Source organism: Erinaceus europaeus, chromosome 6, assembly GCF_950295315.1.
Source record: "Erinaceus europaeus chromosome 6, mEriEur2.1, whole genome shotgun sequence".
Lineage (NCBI taxonomy): Eukaryota > Metazoa > Chordata > Mammalia > Eulipotyphla > Erinaceidae > Erinaceus > Erinaceus europaeus.
In genome coordinates this window covers 48,220,010-48,246,274 of record NC_080167.1, presented here as the reverse complement: position 1 = coordinate 48,246,274, position 26,265 = coordinate 48,220,010, and positions in this window count along the sequence as shown.

Sequence of the window (26,265 nt, the reverse complement as noted above, 5' to 3'; positions counted from 1 at the left end):
AATGTACAAAAATCAGTGGCATTTCTTTATGCAAACACTAAATCTGAAGAAGAAAACATCCAGAAATCACTCCCATTTACTGTTTCAGCAAAATCAATCAAATACCTAGGAATCAAGTTGACCAAAGAAGTGAAAGACTTGTATGCTGAAAACGATGAGTCGCTACTCAAGGAAATAGAAACTGATACCAAGAAATGGAAAGATATCCCATGCTCATGGATTGGAAGAATAAATGTCATCAAAATGAATATTCTCCCCAGAGCCATATACAAATTTAATGCAATACCCATCAAAGTTCCACCAAGCTTCTTTAAGAGAATAGAACAAACACTACAATCATTTATCTGGAACCTGAAAACACCTAGAATTGCCAAAACCATCTTAAGGAAAAGAAACAGAAATGGAGGCATCACATTCCCAGACCTTAAACTATATTATAGGGCCATCATCATCAAAACAGCATGGTACTGGAACAAAAATAGGCACACAGACAAGTGGAACAGAATTGAAAGCCCAGAAATAAATCCCCACACCTATGAACATCTAATCTTTGATAAGAGGGCCCAAAGGATTAAATGGAAAAAGGAGACTCTCTTCAATAAATGGTGCCGGGAAAACTGGGTTGTAACATGCAGAAGAATGAAATTGAACCACTTTATCTCACCAGAAACAAAAATCAACTCCAGATTGATCAAAGACCTAGATGTCTGACCAGAAACAATCAAATACTTAGAGGAAACATTGGTAAAACACTTTCCCACCTACACCTCAAGGATATCTTTGATGAATCAAACCCAATTTCAAGGAAGACTAAAGCAGAAACAAACCAATGGGACTACATCAAATTGAAAAGCTTCTGCACATCCAAAGAAACTATTAAACAAACAGAGAGACCATCACAGAATGGGAGAAGATCTTCACATGCCATACATCAGACAAGAAACTAATCACCAAAATATATAAAGAGCTCAGCAAACTTAGCACCAAAAAAGCAAATGACCCCATCCAAAAATGGGCAGAGGATATGAACAAAACACTCACTACAGAGGAGATCTAAAAGGCTAACAAACATATGAAAAACTGCTCTAGGTCACTGATTGTCAGAGAAATGCAAATTAAGACAACACTAAGATACCACCTCACTCCTGTAAGAATGGCATACATCAAAAAGAACAGCAGCAACAGATGCTGGAGAGGTTGTTGGGACAGAGGAACCCTTTTACATTGCTGGTGGGAATGTAAATTGGTACAGCCTCTGTGGAGAGCAGTCTGGAAAACTCTCAGAAGGCTAGATATGGACCTTCCATATGATCCAGTAATTCCTCTCCTGGGGTTATACCCCAAGGACTCCATAATACCCAACCAAAAAGAGGTATGTACTCCTATGTTCATAGCAGCACAATTCATAATAGCTAAAACCTGGAAGGAACCCAGGTGCCCAACAACAGATGAGTGGCTGAGAAAGCTGTGGTATATATACACAATGGAATGCTATGCAGCTATCAAGAACAATGAACCCACCTTCTTGACCCATTTTGGACAGAGCTAGAAGGAATTATGTTAAGTGAGCTAAGTCAGAAAGATAAAGATGAGTATGGGATGATCCCACTCATCAACAGAAGTTGAGTAAGAAGATCTGAAAGGGAAACTAAAAGCAGGACCTGACCAAATTATAAGTAGGGCACCAAAGTAAAAACCCTGTGGTGAGGGGTAGACATGCAGCTTCCTGGGCCAGTGGGGGGTGGGAGTGGGTGGGAGGGATGGGTCACAGTCTTTTGGTGTTAGGAATGGTGTTTATGTACACTCCTAGCAAGGTATGAACTTTACTACTGAGATACATTTCCATTGAATGAACACAAGCTTTTGAAATGCAGAAAGGTTTCCTGGATTTTGCTACTATGTTTGTATTTACATACTGAGTGCAAATAAAGCTAACACAAGAGATTTAGGTCTATTTTTATATCTCCTATTGGTGTCTTTTTATTTCTTTTGCATAATATCTGTACACTTTTTAGGGGAGATTGTTCCCTTCTAGTAATTTCTATTATAAGTTCTGTATCTAAAATATATTATTGGCATGTCCCTGTGTATAATACTCATATGTAACTATATTCAAAGGCTTGTGGAATGTAATCTCCATGTATGATACTAGGTTAGCTTGAAGGAATCATGTTAAGTGAAATAAGCCAGAAAGATAAGGATGAATATGGGGTGATCTCATAGGTAGAAGTTGAGAAATCAGAACAGAAAGGGAAACACAAAGCAGAATTTGACTGGGTTGGTATATTGCACTAAAGGAAAGGATGCTGGGGAGAGGGTAGGCTTTCAGGTCCTGCTGTATGATGGTAGAGGAGGACTTAGAATGGGAGTGAGAGTGTTTTTCAGAAAACTTAGAAATTTTACATATTTGCCAATATTTGTATTTACTGTAAACTTAATCCTCCTCCCCCAAAATGAGCCTAAGCCCCTACTTTCATGCAAGAAGAGTAGATAGATCAGAGGAAGCACTTAGAGGAAGATGTTTAAACTTGGCATGAGCTTTGTTATCTACTATGTACTCTCTAGCAATGAAATATATTTGCCCAGGGAAAACAAAAAGTGAAGAACCTATTTCCAAAGTGTAAGCACAACACTATGAGTGTCTCTTGTACAGTCTTAGACAATCACATATTTTTTCTTTTAATGTCTTGAAAAATAAGCCTATCCTTGAATTTCTTGTTCATGATGTCCATTGCTTTTGTTTTATTTCCTTAAAATATATGCATATATTTAAAAAGTTATATATATATGTGTGTGTGTGTGTGTGTGTGTGTATTTGCTTTCCATTATTACATTTTCATATTCTAGGCTCTGTGACACAATTTACTTTTTTTACTATTAAAAATGCAATTTTGGGGGTAAAGCCAAGATGGCGACTTGGAAGCAAGTGATGGTGTGAGCTCAGGAAATAACTGCTGGAAAGGTTATTCAGCAGGACAGTGAATAAGGGGTAACAGGTGTGACACCAAGGAGGTGACTATAGCTCAATTTGGGTTAGAAAACAGAGAAAAAAGACAGGAAATTTTTTGATTATTTCCAAAGAGCACCCACCCCACCATAACCAGACCCAGGGGCTGGAGAGCTGCTACTAGCAGGCTCCCTGCTGAGCTTTTTTCTTTACCAAGATTCCTGGCTCACCAGGGGTGTGATTCCAATTCTTTTCCTTTCTGACTCCCTCTGCTTTTTTTTTTTTTTTCCTTCTAAGTGGTTTAAGCTTAATTTGAATGGCAAATATCTGACCTATCAGAGCTTCACCCCTAATGAGAAAGACTACCTGGAGGTTTTTTTGTTTGTTTTTTAACAATTGGATGTCTTGGGCTCAGGCTGCCTGAGCCAATCCGGAGCCGTCCCAGCTGCAGACTGACTGACTGTTAGGGTTTTTTTTACTGTGTTCTATTTTATTATTACTACTATATATACATGCATCCCTTTCCACCCCTCCTTCAGGTTGACCAAAATTAACTCTTAGTGTATTTTTCATTGCTAGGTGACTAGGTGTCCTACCCACTGTGGAAGGAACTTGTTTCACCCTACCTACCTCCTCTATCCACTCTCCCCCTTCTCCCTCCTCCTAGCTGATTAAATTAAAAAAAAAAAAAAAAACCTCTTTCCTTTCATTGCTCTTTTTTTCTTCTCTTTTTTTCTTCTTTTTTCCTTGTCTTCCTTTCTTCCTTTCTCCTTCTTCTGCTTTCTGAATTAACTGATACTCATTTGTGAATTAATTGGGGGAAGAAATCTGACTCAGAGTGGTCTATCTTTGTCTATGTCTCTTCTCTACTTCCCTTTCTCCTCTTGCTACTCCTAGAATTTACAGTGGACAGTAGATTTGCATAATTGCCTATTCTTGCTATCCCTTTTTTCCTTTCTCATTCTTTTTCATTTAGAGTTGCTGGCTATTTTTTCTTGGACTAGAGGCATTGTTTGGCTAACTGTTATTGGTTAAACTTCTTCAATCCTTGCTTCAATTAGTATTGTAATTTCCAAGGTTGGTGATTGCATTTGGCTTAAAGGTATTTAGTATAGTGTGGCTTGTACTCAAAACACAACAACTGAAGAACAACAGAACATAAAAAAAATAAAATAAAATAGACAACATCAATAAAAAAAAATGGTTAAACCAAGAGCAAATAAAACTGCTACTACAATGAATGAAGACAAGAGCCCAGAAGAAACTACAAATTAGTCAGAAGTAACCATAGGTAAGAAAACTATGCAAATAATAGTAAACTTAATAATCACAGAAATGAAGACAACTATGGAGGAAAGGGCTAGAAATACTAGAGAAAAAACAGAAGAGCCCCTCAAAGAAAATACTAGCTACCTCAAAAAAGTTGAAATAGCTTAACTGAAGAAAGAAGCTGAGGGAAGAGAAAGCAGACTAACATAAGCAGAAAACAGAATTAGCCAGACAGAGGATCAGCTAGAGAAAACTAAGAAAGAGGTAAAGGAGTTCAAAAAGAGATTGAGAGACACTGAAAACAACAACAGAGACATATGGGATGATCTCAAAAGAAGTAACATTCATATAATTGGCCTTCCAGAGGAAGAAAGAGAGGAAGGGGAAGTAAACATTCTAGAGGAAATTATAGATGAAAACTTCCCAGACCTGAAAAATAGAAAGGACATTAAGATTCAAGAGGCCCAAAGAGTCCCAAACAGAAACAACCCAGACTTGAAGACACCAAGATACATCATAGTTACAGTGAGAAGAAGTAAGGATAAAGAAAGAAACCTAAAGGCTACAAGAGAAAAACAAAAAGTCACATACAGGGGAAAACCCATAAGACTAGCAGCAGAATTCTCCACTCAAACTCTAAAAGCCAGAAGAGAATGGCAAGATATCTATTGAGCCCTGAATGAAAAAGGGTTTCAATCAAGGATAATATATCCTGCTAGACTTTCATTCAAACTAGATGGAGGGATCAAAACCTTCTTAGACAGACAATAGTTAAAGGAGGCAACCATCACCAAGCCTGCCCTGAAAGAGATTTTAAAAGACCTTTTAGAAACATCACTATAATATTTGCAGTATATCAGAGAAAATAAAAAATTGTTGAATAATGGCACTACAATACATTAAATCCATAATATCAATAAATATCAGTAGCTTAAACTCACCCATCAAAAGGCACAGAGTGGAGGATGCATCAGAAAACATAATCCAACCATATATTGCTTGCAAGAATCCCAGCTGAATGAACAAGATAAAGACAGCCTTAAAGTGAAAGGATAGAAAACTATCCTACAGGCTAATGGACCACAAAAAAAGGCAGGAACAGCCATTCTCATCTCTGACACAATCGATTTTAAATTAAAGTACTAAAAGATAAACAAGGCCATTACATAATGATTAGAGGATCAGTCAACCAAGAAGATTTAACAATTATTAATGTCTATGCACCCAATGAGGGACCATCTAAATACATCAAACACCTACTGAAAGAACTACAAAAATACATCAATAGTAATACAATAATAGTGGGAGACTTTAACACCGAACTCTCACACTTAGACAGATCAACAAAGCAGAGAATCAACAAAGAAACAAGAGAATTAAATGAAAAGATGGACAGACTAGACCTCCTCCTGGACATTTTCAGAGTTCTTCACCCCCCCAAAAATGGAATACACATTCTTTTCAAATCCAAACAGCACATCCTCAAGGATAGACCACATGTTAGGCCACAAAGACAACATCAACAAATTCAAGAGCATTGAAATCATCCCAAGTATCTTATCAGACCACAGTGGAGTAAAGCTAACGTTTATCAACAAACAAAAAATATTACTAAAAGACACAGAATTTGGAAACGAAACAACATACTGCTTAAGAACCACTGGGTCAGAGAGTCACTCAAGCAGGAAATTCAAATGTTCCTGGAAACATATGAAAATGAAGATACAAGCTATCAAAATATTTGGGACACAGCTAAAGCAGTATTGAAAGGGAAACTCATAGCCATACATTCACATATTAAAGAACAAGAAAAAGCTCAAATAAATTACCTTACTGCACACCTTAAGGACTTAGAGGAAGAGGAACAAAGGAACCCTAAAGCAACCAGAAGGAAATAAACCACTGAAAAATACAATTTTGCCAGTTGAAATGATTAGCAGATTCTATTTCCTTAATGGCTGTGGCAATACTCTGTATCATGTATGTTCTTCTTATCATATGATTTTGATTGTACCTTGGGAGATGATTGGGGTTTGCCATTATTGAATATGGGAGATTTTGATTGTTTGGACTAAAAGAATACAGCAGAAATAATGTATATAACTGCTAAAGTAGGTATTAAAGAAAAAAACATCCATTTTACTCCCAGTTCAAACAAGCTTATTCATAGGAATCAGCCACTGTGATAGTTTATGTGGTGAGACTGTAGAGAATAATGAGATGATCATTGACAGCCAGTCTTAGTGAACTTAGAGCTGAGTGTTCAATTCACGAGCAGATATTCATTTAATGAATGACTACTCTCACTGAGTCCTCTGTAGTCCTGATTGTTACCTGTGTTGGTTGTTGAGTATAATAACAGCTTATGCATAGCAAAAGTGCAGATGAGTAAGGTGTAAGGTGAGTTTACTGTAAACTCACAGGCACAGAATATATTTAGGAGTCATAAAAGAGATCGGTTCCTAACGGTGGCCTGGTTTTCTTTAGAAAACCAATCTTTTGACTTTTTTCAAGCAAATATCATAGGGGCTGATATGTGGCACATCTGGCTAAGCGTACATATGACCATGCACAAAGACAAGGTTTAAGCCTATCTACCATGTGCAAGAAGGATGCTTCACAAGTGGTCAAGCAAGTCTGCAGGTATCTGTCTATGTCCCTTACTCTCTGTTTCCCCCTCATTTCTCAATTTCTCTGTGTCCTTATCAAGTAAAATATGTATTTTTTTAAAAGGACAAATATGGTTTCTGGAAGCAGTGGATTCATATTGCTGGCATCAAGCCCCAATTCTAACCCTGGTGGCAATAAAAAAAAATCATCAACAGCAAATACTCAAAGGAGCTGGATCAAGAACCTATAAATAGAAAAAATATATATAGAAGAGTAAGTGGAGGGAGTCGGGTGGTAGCGCAGCATGTTAAGCTCATGTGGCGCAAAATGCAAGGACCGGCTTAAGGATCCTGGTTCGAGCCGCCGGCTCCCCACCTGCAAGGGAGTCGCTTCACAGGCAGTGAAGCAGGTCTGCAGGTGTCTGTCTGTCTCTCCCCCTCTCTATCTTCCCCTCCTCTCTCCATTTCTCTCTGTCCTATCCAACAACGATGACAGCAGTAACAACAATAATAACTACAACAATAAAGCAACAAGGGCAACAAAAGGGAATAAATAAATATTAAAAAAAAAGAAAAGTAAGTGGAGGGGCTGAATGGTGGTGCACCTGGTTGAACACACATGTTATAATGCACAAGAACCCAGGTTCAAGTCCCCAATCCCCACCTGCAGGGGGAAAGCTTCACAAATGGTGAAGCAGTGTTGCAGGTATCTCTCTATCTCTCTTTATCTCTTTACCACCCTTCCCTCTCAATTTCTGGCTGTCTATCCAATAAATAAATAAAGATAATAAAAAATAAGTGGCTATATGGCTAAAATAAGTGGGTCCTGGTTATGTCTGCAGTTTTGTATGTTGGTAGCAGTTACATAAACAGGACTGTATCTCAGAGATGGGGAGGTTAGCATAAGTACCAAAAGAGAGTTCAGATTCAGATAACCAGAGATATTTGACTACAATGGGAGTTCAGAATAGGAATACAAATAGAAGTCAAGTATTACAACCCAGGTTATTAAGAGTACATATTAGTGAAGTTAGTAGTTGTATTTCATTTCCTTATTTATTTCACTTGGCAATTTCTTCACTTATTTCACCTCTGGGATTGCAACATGTGTACAGAGATACTGTTATCAGAAGAGAGATTCAATAAGAGTATGCTTAAAGTTGGAAACTAGCAAGTGAAGCTATAAATTAACATTAATAAATCAAACACTTGACTACTATGAAATACAGAGATCTAAATCTCTATAAGATTCCTAATAGAATATTTAGTTTTAATTGCATGGATAGGATATCTTAATTTTTTTCTATCCTCTTTGCATCATGTGGTTGATCTCAGTGAATATTTCACTTTCCCAATAAATCCTCTCCAGGTTTTGAGTTGGTCATATTTCCCTTCCCTATATTTCCATTAAATCACACACTACATTACTATCTAACTTATTTATTTGCAGATCTGTTACAACACAGAAACCAGTCCAGAAACTAGTGATGCATAAGTCAATATTGTGTTGTCTCTCACATATCTTAGTCTAGAACACATGGTTGTGGACAACTATACAGACACTCGAGAACTGGAGCTATGATACATGTAGTGTTGAAATACCAGCTCTAGAAGGCAAAAGGCAGAAAAATGAGCTCAAAAAGTGTTACCAGAGGTGGCATTTGCACAATTCTGAAACTCAGTGAGAAAGACAACCCATTAATTGTGAAATGATTGTCACACAGGAAAAGTAAAGATCAATAGAAATCACCTTGAGGTCTCTAAAGCTTTTGACTTACACTTACTACTGAATTACTTTTGGTCTATAACCAGACCCTAGGAAGCAATCCAATATAAAAGTGGTAAGCTCTCTACACTCACTAATAGCTTGAGTTAAGAGACCTTTATAAAAAGTACTTTTCTTTCTTTCTTTTGAATTAAGAAAGGGAAATTGAGAGGGAGGAAGGCATGGAGAAGGAGAGAGAGGGAAAGGAAGAGACCTGAAACACTTCTCATTAAGTTTCCCTCCCCTCTTGCAAGCGGGGACCAGGGACTTGAACCCATGTCTTTACATATGGTGATATGTGTGCTCATCTAGGTGTGCCATTTCCTGGCCCAGAATTAGGATTTTTTTTTAAGATCTACAGAACATGTATATAAGTCAGTTCAAACTTTTATACAAAGGATATGAAAACACTCATTCAGAAGTATATCTGCATCATATCTGCATTAGCCAAAACATGGAATCACAAATGCCCTTTGACAGATGATAGATTAAAGAAGTTGTGGGAGATAAACTCATTAGAAAAGACATCATTGTGCCTTTTAAGACTAAAATAGATGGAAATGGAAGTGATTTTGCTAAGTGAAGTAAATCAGGAAGTGAAAGACAGCCACTGAATAACTTCATTAATATGCCAAATGTAAATAACTAAAACAGAAAAAAACTTATAGAAATAATAATTGTATTAGTAAATGATAAAACTGACACTTCGATTCTGTAAAAATGATGTTGTTCATCAAGAGCTATTGGGAGAGGGACAAACAGGCCATCTGTCTAATGATACTGGGATTTTGTTGGTGGGTGTGATGAGTCTTTACTTGTGTAGAGGTGTAAAACTCTACTCCTAAAGTTTTATTATTATTGAAAATCTGTGTTAAGTAACTAACTAAAAGTATAATAACATTTTTAAAAGCTGCAACTGAAACTGAGCTATTAATTTTAAAAATAAGTACATTTTCCTTGAACTTGGGATGAGGGTATCCAAAAGCAGTCTGATATTCTTGCTAATTCTGGGTCTACACCATTAAATGTGGAATTGGGAAAAACAGTCTTTATCACAGAGAAGAAATCACTGATGCAAAATACAAAAGCCCTTCCTGCTCTGGCCTGGATCCTTCATCAGGATGGACCAAGTTGGACCATAACAGAAGCCTTTATGCCAGAGCTTGGATTTTCACAATGTGAGTGATGCTTTCTCTTTGTAATTATCCATAATGTGGCTGAGTGAGCTGAAGGCACATAGAGCCATGAATTAGATATTGTAGGGCCTGTGAGACGGTAGCCTTGCAATTTGCATTACACAGACTTCAAGTGCAATTTTTGGATCAGCACACCCTGTTCTCATTTCCACTTTCATCCTTTCTCTTCTCATTGGCCCCATGAAATATCCTTTGCACATTTTCATGTCATGTGCACCATTTGGAATTGTTATTCAAAGTCAGTACTGCCACTTCATCTGAACTTTCTCTCCCTAGCATCCATCATTTGCCAAACAGGGATAATGAAACAACTACCTTATGTTTGTAGGCATTGCTTATCACAACTAAGGATGACAAAAATGCACAGTTGCTTGACATTTAAACTGCAAAAGCAATAACATAATGTATGAGTCAGTTCAGACTACAGTAACAGAATCACTTACATTGTCTTAGTGACTCAAACAAAACCCCTCTATTTTACAGTTTTCAAGGCTTTGAAGTTCAGTGTCATAGTGCTGTCTGATTTTGTATCCAGTGAGAGCTCTCTTCAAAGTTTTGCTAATATCCTAAGATTTCAAAGATTGCTCTTTCCCTTTCTAAGCAACATTAAAGCATTGTAGGGGTGTATAACTCATTTGTAGTTAATCCCCCCAAAATGTACTATTCCCACAACTATATTGGTTGTGAGAGTTTTAGCATATGAATTTGGTCAGAGGCCACCAACATTCAGTCTTAAACACACAAGAAGAAAAAGCAATCATGACTTTGTTTGAGACATATCCAAGAATTCAAAGTCATCTGATCAGTTAAGTGACCGACTCACTGAAAAGAAACTCCCAGAGACAACTTCCAGTTGAGGTGTATGTTCAGGCTATGTGCTTTTAGAATTTCCGGGGAACCAGAATAAATTTGACATATGATATTAATGTTATTTCAAGTTTTTTAAAGTATCATTACTTTTGTAAATCTCTAAGTATGTCTCATTAGGCAACCTTTTCACACTTTATAGTGAGTGTGTGTGTGTGTGTGTGTGTGTGTGTGTGTTATTTTGAAATCAACTGTCTATTCCTTGGGGCCAATACATCTTTCCTTGATCTTTCATGGCCTGATACTTCTATATTTAATAAGTTGGTTAATTTTTTCCACAACTTTCTAAACTGAAGAGTTCAAGGGTTGGTTTGAATGAACTCTTTGAGATTTAAAAACATACTTGAACCTGCTTTTGAAGTTTTTTTAGAAGACTTACTGAATTAGAAAAGTAAATTTTTATTCTCTCATTATGCTGATCTTACCACTAAACAAAACTGTGTCTAACCCTCACCTTGTATCCCCTGAAGGATGAATGGGTTCAGATCTCAGTATGTATTCTTTTTAAATCCAAATACAACACATATTGATACCTCCAGATGTTGTTAGCTTTTCTAAAAATACCACCATTATAATTAATATTTGCAACAATAGAAAAAACATAGCAGACTATCCACTGAGCTGAGATTATGGTGCTAGAAAGATAATGTTTGCCTACTTACCTGGAATTAATTTAAGAGTGTAGATTCTACCAAAATTTGAAGGGGTATACTCAAAACACTTCTGGTAAATGGAGGCAACAAAACAATAAAAAGGTGTGCACTGGTAATGTTTTTTAGAATACTACTGAAAAATTAGGAAAATTATGATTTACTTTCTCTGATTTGTTCAGAGAAAATTAGATGTTTTCATATCTTTGTGTACATTTTAATTTCCATTTCTTAGGTTTGAATGAAAATACTATCAAACAAAAAGTTAAACAATAAAAAGTCAGGAAAATACTCTCATGAAAAGATGACTGATTACATAATCATTATTTATTTTTAAAAATATATTTTTTGGATAGATACAGAAAGAAACTGGGAGGGATGGGGGAAATAGGGAGAGAGACAAAGAGACACCTGCAGCTCTGCTTCACCATTTGCAAAGCTTTTCCCATGCAGGTGGGGACGGGGGGCTCAAACCTGGGTCCTTGTGAAATGTAACCAGTGTGCTCAACCAGGTGCGCCACCACCTGGCCCCCACAATTCTTTAAAACAAAATGCAAATTAAAACTTTATTACTAGATATTTGCACATCACATATAAGGCCACTGAGTGATTTCAAACATGTATACAGAATTGGTACAGTACTACAAAAGAAGCAAAAATAACCCAATAAAAATGTGGGCCAAATAACTAAACAGTTTTCTAGAGAAGAGATACACATGGCCCACCGACATATGAAGAAATACTCCACTTCACTTCTCATTAGATAAATGCATATTAAAACTACAATGAGATACCATCTCACAACTGAGAGAAAGGCTTCCATCAACAAACCAGAAAATGGCAGGTGTTGGAGAGAGTGTGGAGAAAAGGGAATGCTGCTTCACTGCTGGTGGGAATGCATACTGGTACAACCCCTTTCGAAGACTGTATAGAGAGTTCATAAACAAATGGAAGTACTAATGATCCAGCAATACTACTCTTAGGTATTTATCCAGTAGACACACAAGAACTAATTAGAAGGAAGATATACACCCCTATGTCCATATCTGCATTATTCACAAAAGACAAAGAGTGGAAAGAGCCTAGATGCCCATCATTATATGACTAGCAAAAGAAGTTATGGGGCATATGTTTCATTGAATACTACTCTGAAACTGAAAAAGATGATATTATGTCCTTTGGGACAAAAGATGGAACTGGAGATGATTATGCTTAGCAAAATAAGTAAAGAGAAGAAAGACAACTACCAGATAGTTTCAATCATATGTGGACTCTAGATATCTGATTTACATGAACTTCCCCAAAACAAAACAAAAATCCAAACAAAAAAAAAGCAAGCAAACTATTTGTAAGACTTATAAGAAGTATGGTAGTTTTCATCATGACCAAGTGGGATTCATCCCAGGAATGCAAGGCTGGTTCAACATCCATAAGTCAATCAATGTCATTCACCACATCAATAAAAGCAAAGCCAAAAACCACATGATTATCTCAATAGATGCAGAGAAAGCCTTTGACAAAATCCAACACCCATTCATGCTCAAAACTCTACAAAAAATGGGAATAGATGGGAAATTCCTCAAGATAGTGGAGTCTATATATAGCAAACCTACAGCCAACATCATACTCAATGGACAGAAGCTGAAAGCATTCCCCCTCAGATCAGGGATTAGACAGGGTTGTCCACTGTCACTGTTACTCTTCAACATAGTATTGGAAGTTCTTGCCATAGCAATCAGGCAAGAGAAAGAAATCAAAGGAATACAGATAAGAAGGGAAGAAGTCAAGCTCTCACAATTTGCAGATGATATGATAGTATACATAGAAAAACCTAAAGAATCCAGTAGAAAACTACTGGAAGTTATTAGGCAATATAGCAAGGTATCAGACTACAAAATCAATGTACAAAAATCAGTGGCATTTCTTTATGCAAACACTAAATCTGAAGAAGAAGACATCCAGAAATCACTCCCATTTACTGTTTCAGCAAAATCAATCAAATACCTAGGAATCAAGTTGACCAAAGAAGTGAAAGACTTGTATGCTGAAAACAATGAGTCGCTACTCAAGGAAATAGAAACTGATACCAAGAAATGGAACGATATCCCATGCTCATGGTTTGGAAGAATAAATGTCATCAAAATGAATATTCTCCCCAGAGCCATATACAAATTTAATGCAATACCCATCAAAGTTCCACCAAGCATCTTTAAGAGACTAGAACAAACACTACAATCATTTATTTGGAACCTGAAAACACCTAGAATTGCCAAAACCATCTTGAGGAAAAGAAACAGAAATGGAGGCATCACAGTCCCAGACCTTAAACTATATTATAAAGCCATCATCACCAAAACAGCATGGTACTGGAACAAAAATAGGCACACAGACCAGTGGAACAGAATTGAAAGCCCAGAAAAAATCCCCACACCTATGGGCATCTAATCTTTGATAAGGGGGCCCAAGGGATTAAATGGAAAAAGAAGGCTCTCTTCAATAAATGGCGCTGGGAATACTGGGTTGTAACATGCAGAAGAATGAAATTGAACCACTTTATCTCACCAGAAACAAAAATCAACTCCAAATGGATCAAAGACCTAGATGTCAGACTAGAAACAATCAAATACTTAGAGGAAAACATTGGTAAAACACTTTCCCACCTACACCTCAAGGACATCTTTGATGAATCAAACCCAATTGCAAGGAAGACTAAAGCAGAAACAAACCAATGGGACTACATCAAATTGAAAAGCTTCTGCACATACAAAGAAACTATTAAACAAACAGAGAGACCCCTCACAGAATGGGAGAAGATCTTCACATGCCAGACATCAGACAAGAAACTAATCACCAAAATATATAAAGAGCTCAGCAAACTTAGCACCAAAAAAGCAAATGACCCCATCCAAAAATGGGCAGAGGATATGAACAAAACATTCACTACAGAGGAGATCTAAAAGGCTAACAAACATATGAAAAACTGCTCTAGGTCACTGATTGTCAGAGAAATGCAAATTAAGACAACACTAAGATACCACCTCACTCCTGTAAGAATGGCATACATCAAAAAGGACAGCAGCAACAAATGCTGGAGAGGTTGTTGGGACAGAGGAACCCTTTTACATTGCTGGTGGGAATGTAAATTGGTACAGTCTCCGTGGAGAGCAGTCTGGAAAACTCTCAGAAGGCTAGACATGGACCTTCCATATGATCCAGTAATTCCTCTCCTGGGGTTATACCCCAAGGGCTCCATAACACCCAACCAAAAAGAGGTGTGTACTCCTATGTTGATAGCAGCACAATTCATAATAGCTAAAATCTGGAAGCAACCCAGTCTACTGTGCAACTCAGGCATCCAAGTTCGACATCCTCGTGGAAACACTCACAAAAGACATGTCTCTGATATCTAATTACTGTAAAAAATGGCAACTAATCCCTAGCACTGCAAAAACGGTATCATCTGTTTTCCATCTACACCATGCCTCGGCCTCGTGTGAGCTTAATGTGCAGCTTGGCAGTACGAGAATCCGGCATGAAGCCCAGCCAGTCTATCTTGGCGTTACTCTCGATCACACTCTGTCATTTCACAAACATCTCATAAAAACTGCAGCAAAGGTGGGCGCGAGGAATAACATCATTGCAAGACTGGCCAGCTCCTCATGGGGCGCGAGCGCTTCCACACTATGATCATCATCTCTGGCATTATGCTATTCCACTGCAGAATACTGTGCCCCAGTACGGTTCCGTAGCCCCCATGTCCACTTGGTCGATTCCAAATTCTATTCCTCCATGAGGATAATTTCTGGAACCATCCGTTCCACCCCGGTTCCATGGCTGCCAGTTCTTAGCAACATCACCCCGCCAGATATTCGTCGGGATGCGGCATCATCTAAGTTCATTTCCCACGTCTACGCTCGACCGGACCTGCCAATATACGCGGATATCTTCGCCCACCCTGTCCAACGCTTGACGTCTCGTCACCCAATCTGGTCCCCTATGCCTACACTGAACTTCTCTGTTCCAGTCTCTTGGAAACAGAGTTGGCAGTCAGCTGAGGTAAAGAACAAAGACCTCATCACAGACCCCTGCAAGCGTCAACCCGGCTTTGACCTAGCACGTTATGATTGGGCCCTCCTCAATCGCTATCGAACAGGCCATGGCCGGTGCACTGCTATGTTCCATCGCTGGGGAGCCAGAGACTACCCGAATTGCCCCTGCGGCTACAGACAGACTATGACCCACATTTTCAACAACTGCCACCTCTCCAGATTCAAAGGAGGTCTCGAAACTTTACATCAGGCTCAACCTGATGCTGTTGACTGGCTACGGAAGAAGGGCAAACGCTAGAAGAAGAAGAACCCAGGTGCCCAACAACAGATGAGTCGCTGAGAAAGCTGTGGTATATATACACAATGGAATACTATGCAGCTATCAAGAACAATGAACCCACCTTCTCTGACCCATCTTGGACAGAGCTAGAAGGAATTATGTTAAGTGAGCTAAGTCAGAAAGAAAAAGATGAGTATGGGATGATCCCACTCATCAACAGAACTTGAGTAAGATCTGAAAGGGAAACTAAAAGCAGGACCTGACCAAATTGTAAGTAGGGCACCAAAGTAAAAACCCTGTGGTGAGGGGTAGACATGCAGCTTCCTGGGCCAGTGGGGGGTGGGAGTGGGTGGGAGGGATGGGTTGCAGTCTTTTGGTGGTGGGAATGGTGTTTTTGTACACTCCTATTAAAATGTAGTCATATAAATCACTAGTTAATTAATATGAGAGGGGGAAAATCAATTGTATGTCTTAAAGTTTTTCAAAACACAAACTGAATCTTTTTAATATATAGGCTGTGTATTTGACATGCGGACTCTCTCAAACGCCTAGACCAAGTAGATCAGAAGCATCCAAATAGCACAGTTATATACAAGATACTGGGTACTGTACAGGAAACCATAACAAAAAGACTTTTCAAAGTTAACCCAATTACCAATTAATGTGATGATAACATTAACTATCGATTGTCTTTTTGAACGCTAAGACAACAGGAACCTCACATCTCCACTATAGAGCCTCTACTTCCTTCAGTCCTGTAACCCTTGGATAGGGCCCACTTTCCCTTATGCCTCTCCCAATCCATATCAAATAATATTGCATCCGCCGATCACAACCTAACCAACGCAATGATTGCCATCTCAACATGTTTCACTTCAGACTGTGTCCAGAGACTTCACATGTGGAATGACAACCCTTCAGCTTCATTACTCGGGTGAGAGCTTTCCTTTCATAGTATACTCTAATTTCATCTCAGGTGTTTCACTTTCTAACAAAGTCCCAAAACCTAGATATACACCAGTTTCTGTGAGAGAGAGCTTATGTTCACACGTATCCATAAACTACTGCAAAATATATACCTGGAAGCAGAAGTACACTAGAGTTTGCAGTGAGTACCTCCCTAACACTTCCTCTCCACTATTCCAAGCTTTGGGTCCATGATTGCTCAACAATTTGTTTGACTTCGTATGTTAACTCTCTTTTCAGTTGCCAGGTTCCAGATGCCATCAGGATGCTGGCCAGGCTTCCCTGGATTGAAGACCCCACCAATGTGTCCTGGAGCTCAGCTTCCCCAGAGACACACCCTACTAGGGAAAGAGAGAGGCAGACTGGGAGTATGGACCGACCAGTCAACGCCCATGTTCAGTGGGGAAGCAATTACAGAAGCCAGACCTACCTTCTGCAACCCACAATGACCCTGGGTCCATGCTCCCAGAGGGCTAGAGAATGGGAAAGCTATCAGGGGAGGGGGTGGGAAATGGAGATTGGGTGGTGGGAATTGTGTGGAATTGTACTCCTCCTACCCTATGGTTTTGTTAATTAATCCTTTTCTAAATAAAAAAAAAAAACTATGGTAGTTATCTTTGGGAGGTAGGGGTGGGGATACAGAACTTTAATGGTGGGTGTGGTGTGAAAATATACATTTTAATCTTACAATCTTGCAACAAACTATTAATAACAAAATATAATAAATTACTAGAACAAATGTAATGCAACAAAGACATATAACTATCACAAGAAAATATAATGAAAGAATGCTGTTGTCATTCGTTATTATAATGAAAAGACAGAACTTAAATATGATCCTAACTGAAGCATTTCATAGACAAGATTAAGTTTCCTTGAAGAGTAATCTGCAGTGGTTCATTGTGCTTATTTTACAAAAGGTTTTATTTCTGAAGCTGAGTTTCAAATGCAAACATTCAGATTAATATGACTGAAATCATAGTATAGAATCAAATCTTCAATAGTGCAGAACAGGGCAAATCATAAGTAGGGATGCTCTGATGGGAAGTCATTCATGATAAGACTCCTTTTATTTTTGCTTCATATAAATGCTATTTCAAAGGCTGATGAATCAAAGTTTCATTGAACAATATATGACTTAAATTCACTATGCACTATTTATTTTTTTATTTACTATAACTATAGCTTTATCTTACACAAATTAGTTATGCTGTCAGTCTTCCATATATTATATACAAATTCAACATCATTTTCTTTGTATTCTCTGTAGTTCCCCAAGGGCACCAATATTTTAGTCATTTGGGAACTCCATTTTATTTCATACTACCAAATTGTGGCTCTCCTTCCTCTTATGTTTTTATTTGATCTTTTAAGTTAGTGTAGATTCAATAGCTAATTATTATGATGTTCTCCTTGTATTCTATGTGATTTTGTTACCTTTCTCTTACATCCTTGCACTGACATTGCAAAGTCAGAACTTTTGATAAATCTAACTTTGCCTTTCCTATATCTGCCTCCATTTGGCTTTAAATGACTAAAGAAATATATATACACAAGCTATGCACATTTTGAATTTATTACATATATCTCCTTAAGAATGCCCAAGAATCATTTTACATCTCCTTAATCCATATACTTCCATTCCTTTCTAAACCTCAAATACCGTTTTCCATCTTCCTTATATTTGGAAGGACAATGGAAGTTGTATTTTAGAATGACAGATGGAAATTATCTTTTACAGACATCCAATAACACATACATTCATTTCCAACATTTATTTTCTTTGCTTTTCACCCTTTTAAAAAGTATGCAATTACTATCATATCTGTGATGTCAATCCTTCATTTATATCTGTATCCCAGCTCCTTAAAACATACAGCATGATGTTTTCTCCTTACCTGAAGTAAAAATTGCTTTCTTGTATTATTCATCATTTTATCTCCTTTGAAGAAAGTCTTGCAAAGACTTGTCTATATAGCCTCTCTCCAATTCCTTTCCTCCTATTCCTTTATTTATTTATTTATTTATTTATTTATTTATTTATTTATTTTTGCCTCCAGGTTTATTGCTGGGGCTCAATGCCTACACCACGAATTCACTGCTCCTGGAGGCCATTTTTCCCCATTTTTGTTGCCCTTGTTGTCATTGATGTTGTTGTTGTTGGTAGCACAGAGAGAAATTGAGAGAGATGGAGAGACAGAGAGGGGAGAGAGAAAATTAGACACCTGCAGACCTGCTTCACCACTTGTAAAGTGAACCCCCTGCAGGCAGGGAGCTGGGGCCTCCAACTGGTATCCTTACACTGGTCCTTGCACTTTGTACCATGTGTGCTCAACCTCCTGTGCTACCACCCGACCCCTCTCCTTTATCCTTATACCACTATATCCGGATTATATCAACTAATGTCCTGAAACTACTGATTTCTACGTTGATAAAGTTAATGAGTAATACTCAGTCTAACACTAGTAAATATAGTTAACCATCCTCTCCTTTTTGATGGCAGTTCTTCACTTGGATTTCAGGAGTCAGTATTATTTTCATTTTCTTCCTACATCACTAGTTATTTCTTCTTTCTTTTTTGCTTATTCTTTTGCTTAATGTTGGCCTCCTTTGTAGTAGAGGACTCTAATTCTCAGCCTTATTTTCTTTTCACTATAAGTTTTCTTCTAATGATTAGTGTATGCTGTGGAAAATATTCTCATAGCAATAAAGATAAAAATAGACAAGTAACTTGTGAGGATTATTCAAATTTTACAGTAATTTATACCAAGTGAAATAATTGGAAGTGAACTGTGTTTTCTTAAATAAGTTTTTGTTAAATGAAATACTTTTGTTATAATGGGATGCCTAGTGATGCTTAGTAATAGCAATGTTAAGGAAGTATTATGCAAGGTATTAAGGAAGGGAGGAAGAGTGAAAGGAATGATAGACAGAAGTTCAAGGTAGAAGTAAATGGCACAAAGTTTTGAGATGTTCTAACTGACCAGTCAGTCATATGTTAAAGGATGTGATCCAGCATTTGTTTACTTAATTATGAAACATTTCTTCACTCTTCTCAGATATAAGTATAAATATAGTCTAGGAAATTATTGTACTTCATGAGTGGCCACACAGTGATAGCTATGATACAAGAAAAACTCAAGACTATTTTATGAATAATAAAGAAGAATCTCTAATTTTTGTTAGCTCCTCCTAATTTCAAATGTATGTACCTGTTAACTTTTTTTTTAAGTCCCTAAGGAATCAGTTCAAAGCCACCGTGAATTTATCAAAATCCATTTTTTGTGTATGACAGTTGCTTTAAAAATGGGCTTTCTTCTTCTCAGGAGCGAAATATCAATGTCATGTGGTGTGTCGGTTTCTATGGTAACTATGCTTCATTCTTTTTTTAAATAACAGTTTGAACTGGCTCTTAAACCAGAGCAACAACCTGGCCCACTGAAGAGTAAATTGCTGTCTCACCAGGGCTCAGCTCTTAAACCCCACACCCTCTTCCTGCAGGCCCCCAACCTCTGGAGACCAATTTGACATGTATTCACAAATACTCTTATTCGGTCACCTCAGCAGCACAAGGCAATAAGAAATATATTAATAAGGGATTACGAGTTAAATTTAAAGACAGGATAATTTTCTCATTGTACCTCAGTCATTAGAACTAATGGGGAAATGGGAAGACTTGACTTTTCACAAAAGTATTAATTCAGTGTGTTAACTCCAGCTCCACTTCTCCAGAACTAATGCGAAATGTTTGAGTTTTTTTTTTTTCTACTACAGTCTCTTATAGTACCCTTTCACAAACTAATTCAGGTCCAAACAGACCTGGACTCATTTTGGTTTCTATGTTATGAATATTTAGTTGAGACCAATAGTCTCTACATGAAAAAAAAAGTTAAATACTCTTTTCCAACATCCTAAAATAGCAGTAGAGAATTCTGATGACTATTATCCACTAGCTATATGGTTTTAAAATAAATCATGAAATATTAAATAGCATTTTGCCTATCCTAATATCATGTTTCTTAAGATATGAATTTTGATTTAGTTCATCAATATGCAGAGCTTTCTTAATATTTTACTAAATTTTATGTGAAAACTACTATGACAGAAGGATATTATCAAATCTAAATGCTTCTACAGTATTAAGATTTGAATTTTATAAATTCCATACCCATCAAAACATAAGCCACATAAAAGAAATCAAATTGTTAAAGTTAAAAAAGAGTTAGGTACTATGTTATAATGGGTTTTACTGTATGTGATATTCATATTATAGACACATATATGCTCTTGCTATGACTGAATTGCATTATACAGTCATTATTAGTATATTCTTATATAGGTCTTAAAATATTTTCATAGACATAGATATTTAAATAAAATAAGTTAGTATGTGGTCATAAAAATGTTTATGATGTATATAAACACATCTGCACATACCTAAGATTTGAAATCTAAATTTAGAAATGAATAACAATTGTGATTAATATTTGTAAGAAGAAATCAATACATATTTTGTTGAAAAAAAACTTATGACATCCCAGTATTTTATTTATTTGTTTGGTTGGTTTTTGCCCCCAGGGTTATAGCTGGGGCTCAGTGGCTGTACCATGAATTCATTTCTCATGGATGTCATTTTTTCTCATTTTTTGTTGCCCTTGTTGTTGTTGTTGTTGTTCCCACTGATGATGTAATTGGATAGGACAGAAAGAAATAGAAAGAGGAGGGGAAAGCATAGAGGGGGAGAGAAAGATAGACACCTGCAGACTTGCTTCACCACTTGTGAGGCGACCCCCCAGCAGGTGGGGAGCGGGGAGCTGGGATCCTTACACTGGTCCTTGCACATCTCACCATGTGCACTTAACCTGCTGCACTACCACCTGAACCCCAGACATCCAGTATTTTTAAAACAAAATGAAAACTATCAGAAAATGATTAGTAGTCTATAGGCTGTCTGAAGATTCAGGATGCAATTGTAGGTTTCCTTTATGAAAGAATAGGTGCATTTTCTTTTAGAAGAGCCACAATAATGCAATATCTCTCTTTTTTTATGACCATAGCCAAGTTTATTCATGATTCTGGGTCTGGTGTCTCAGGTGTGAAGTGAAGATAAAAATCATAACTACTTCAAAGAGATTTAACTGGAGAATCACTATATAAACATTATTGTTGATTTTCTTTTCTTTTTTTATCTTTTATTTTTCTTTTTATTTATGAAATGAAAACACTGAAAAGACCTTAGGATAAGAGGGGTACAGTTCCACACAATTCCCACTACCAGATCTCCGTATCCTATCCCCTCTCCTGATAGCTTTCCTATTCTTTATCCCTCTGGGAATATGGTCCCAGGGTCATTATGAGGTGCAGAAGGTGGAAGGTATGGCTTCTGTAATTGCATCCTTGCTGAACATGGGTGTTGACAGGTCAGGAGACAGGCTGGGAGTATGGATTGGCATCTGACAACACCCATGTTTAGTGGGGAAGCAATTACAGAAGCCAGACCTTCCACCTTCTGCACCCCATAATGATCCTGTGACGGTACTCCCAGAGGGATAAAGAATAGGAAAGCTATCAGGGGATGGGATGGGATACAGAGTTCTGTTGGTGGGAATTTTGTGATTTTGTACCCCTCTTATCCTATGGTTTAGTCAATTTTTCCTTTTTATGAATAAAACATTTTAAAAAATGGATAAAGTATAAGATGTAAGGAGACTATGTAATATATGTAAAGATACACACACACACACACACACACACACACACACATATATATATATACAAACTTAAAACTTCCATTACTAAGTTGAGTTCGGTAATGCAATATTTCTTATATCCTGTATTATACAACCTCTGCCTCTTCCTATTCCATCTGAAGGGCTCCTGAACACACGAATTACCAAAGAAGTAAAGAATTTGCTCCAGAGTATACATTGTGTTGTTTCTTCCTCAGAAAATTCAGACAATACTAAATTTTAATAAGCAACATATAATGGAAAAATATAATCCTTTCTATATTGTAATGCAATGTCTAATATATTAGGATTCTCCAGAGAGACAGAGAGATTACCAGAAATAGGCTTTATCATGTATATGATTTTGTAAGTTGAAAAGTTCCAAGGAGTTCAGGATGTCAGTGAGCTGGACACCCAGGAAAGTAAATTATTATATTGTTCCAGTCAGACATCCAACAACCTTTGGATCAATGAAGAACCACTGCTGTAGCTCAAATGTCCTAAGACAACTCTGGTGGCAAAGAAATATCTAACTGTGAGTGTGAGTGTGAGTGTGTGTGTGTGTGTGTGCGCGTGTGTGTGTGTATGCACATATATATGTATGTGTACATGTACAGAAATATATATATATATATATATATATATATATATATATATATATATATATTTTGCCTCTAGAGTTATCGCTGGGGTTCAGTGCCTGCACTATGAATCCACTGCTCCTGGAAGCCATCTTTTTTCCCTTGTTGTTGGTGGTGGCATTGGTGCTGTTGTACTTGTTGGATAGGACGAAGAGAAATTGAGAGAGTAAGGGAAGACATGGAGGAAGAGAAAAAGATAGACAACTGTAGACTTGCTTCACTCCTTGTGAAGCAATTCCCCTGCATGTGGGAAGCCTGGGGCTCGAATCAGGATCCTTGAGCCAGTCCTTGTGCTTTGAATTATTTGGGATTAACCAGTGTGCACTGCTGCATGACCTCCATTCACCTAATATATAATCTAATAAACTAGTACAAGAATCAGTAGCATATGACTTACCACAAACAGAAATACAGTTGCCTTTTTCTTTCTTTTTTTTTTTTACCTCTAGGGATATTGGTGGGGTTCAGTACCTGCACCATGAATCCACTGCTCCTGGAGGCCATTTTTCCCCCTTTTGTTGCCCTTGTTGTTATAATTATTGTTATTATTGATGTCGTTTGTTGTTGGATAGGACAGAGAGAAATGTAGAGAAGAGGGGAAGACAGAGAGGGGGAGAGAAAGACACCTGCAGACCTACTTCACCACCTGTGACTCCCCTGCAGGTGGGGAGCTGGGGGCTTGAACTGGGATCCTTATGACGGTCCTTGTGCTTTGTGCCACATGCGCTTAACCCGCTGCGCTATAGCCCAACCTGCCTGCCTTTGTCTTTCTATGGTTTCTTTTAAAACATTTTTTATTAAATTAAAAAAATATTTATAAAATGAAACACTGACAAAAACCATAGGATAAGAGGGGTACAACTCCACACAATTCCCACCACCAGAACTCTGTATCCCATCCCCTCCCCTGACAGCTTTCCCATTCTGTAACCCTCTGGGAGTATGGACCCAAGGTCATTATGGGGCGTAGAAGGTGGAAGGTCTGGCTATTGTAATTGCTTCCTTGCTGAACATGGGTGTTGGTAGGTAGACTGATATTCCTAGCCTGTCTCTTTCTTTCCCTAGTGGGGCGGAGTTCTGGGGAAGCAGGGCTCCAGGACACATTGATAGAGTCATCTGCCCAGAGAAGTTCAGCTGGCATCATGTTAGCATCTGGAACCTGGTGGCTGAAAAGAAGAGTTTATATATAGGGCCAAGCAAATTGTTGATTAATTATGAACCTAAAAGCTAGACAAGTTCAGATGAAAAGTTGGGGGGGTCCTCTGTTTTGTAGATAGTTAGTAGTCCTATTTTAGTTATATTCCAAAGGGCCCATGTCTATACTAGTTTTTTTTTCCCTGAGCCTGATATCTAATATGCAGGTAGATCTAAGTTATTGTTGGGGAGATGATGTCATGGCTGGAAAAAGGACCAGAAAGCTGGATCAGGGAAGAGAGTAGCTCCCAAATATGGGAAAGGTGTATAAATATTGTTGACTGTAAACCCCATCGATTTGATCTGATCTGGGGCCCATATTCAGCTTAGGAGCCTATATGATCGACAAGTCTGTTGGATAAAAGGAGTAAAATTCCACACAATTCCCACTACCAGAGATCTGCATCCCATCCCCTTCATTATAAGATTTCCTATTCTTTATTCCTTTGGGAATATTGGGCCCAGGATCATTATGGGGAGCAGAAGGTGGAAGATCTGGATTCTGTAATTGATTCTCTGCTGAACATGGACATTGGCAGGTCGACTGATATTCTCAGCCTGTTTCTGTCTTTCTCTAGTGTGACAGAGCTATAGAGAGATGGGGTTCTAGGATATATTGGTGAGAGTCTTTTTCTTGTCATCTGCCTTTTTTCTAGTCTTAATTTATTTTAATTTGAGCATTCTGAAAATCCATTTCAATACATTTTCAGGTGGCTGGACAGTAGCACACTGGAGTCCTGGTTGGAATCCCCGATCAGAACCCCACCTTTGGGGGTAAGGGGCGCTTCACAAATAGTGAAGTGGGTCTGCAAGTTTTTATCTTTCTCTCCCCTTTTTTTTTATTTAAGAAAGGAGACATTAACAAAATATGGGATGGGGGGCTACAATTCCACACAATTCTTGCCACCCTATCTCCATATCCCATCCCGAGAATAGCTTTCCCATTCTCGATCCCTCTGGGAGCATGGACCCAGGGTGTTGTGGGTTGCAGAAGGTGGAAGGTCTGGCTTCTGTAATTGCTTCCTCGCTGAACATGGGCGTTGACTGGTCTGTCCATACTCCCAGTCTGCCTCTCTCTTTCCCTAGTAGGGTGGGTCTCTGGGGAAGCAGAGCTCCAGGACACATTGGTGGGGTCTTCAGTCCAGTGAAGCCTGGCCTGCATCCTGATGGCATCTGGAACCTGGAGGCTGAAAAGAGAGTTAACATACAAAGCCAAACAAGTTGTTGAAGAATCATGGACCCAAGGGTTGGAAAGTGGAGATGAAGTGTTGGGGGGGTACTCACTGCAAACTTTAGTGTACTACTGATTTCAGGTATATATTTTGCCCTAGTTTATGGATATGTGTGAACATATGCTCTATCTCATGGAACCTGGTGTATATCTCTCCCCTTTCCTATCTTTCCCTCCCCTCTCAATTTCTCTCTGTCCTATCTAATAAAATTGAAATGGAAAAAAAAAAACTGCCAGGAGCAGTACATTTATAATGCTGGCATCGAGCCCTGGCAATAATCCTAGAGGCAAATAAATAAAATAAATAAATAAATTTTCACATATAGGACAGGGAAACCATTGGGATATTGAAAGTGCTATGAAAGAAAAAGTTGAGTAAGAATGAGAGCATGTGTTTTTACTCAAATGACTTCTTGCAGTGATTGAACCATTCTTTATCGTCCTTTTCCATCTTGCAAAGTACTTATTATCAGTGGACCTCCTAGGAATTGACACATTTATAAAATACTGAGACATGGGAAAACTTGCAAATAAGTATAAATGTGGTGATAATAACCACAAAACTAAAGTTCTTGAGGTGATATGACAGCTTATGGGCACTATGCTCTTAATTCACAAATACCCAGTAGTGTTATCTTTAGATGTATGTATTTAAATGAGAAAATGATCATATGAATCCCTTAGGATATTTTGATAATTGCATAGTCAAACAATGTTTGCTCACACGTGAACTTAAGAACCAGCAGTTTTTAAGTTGCTGATTTTTATTTTTAATCAGTGAATTTTTATGAGCATAACACACACACGTGTGTATACATATATACACATATATACATAGACAAATAGTATACAACATGAATAATAATCAAAAT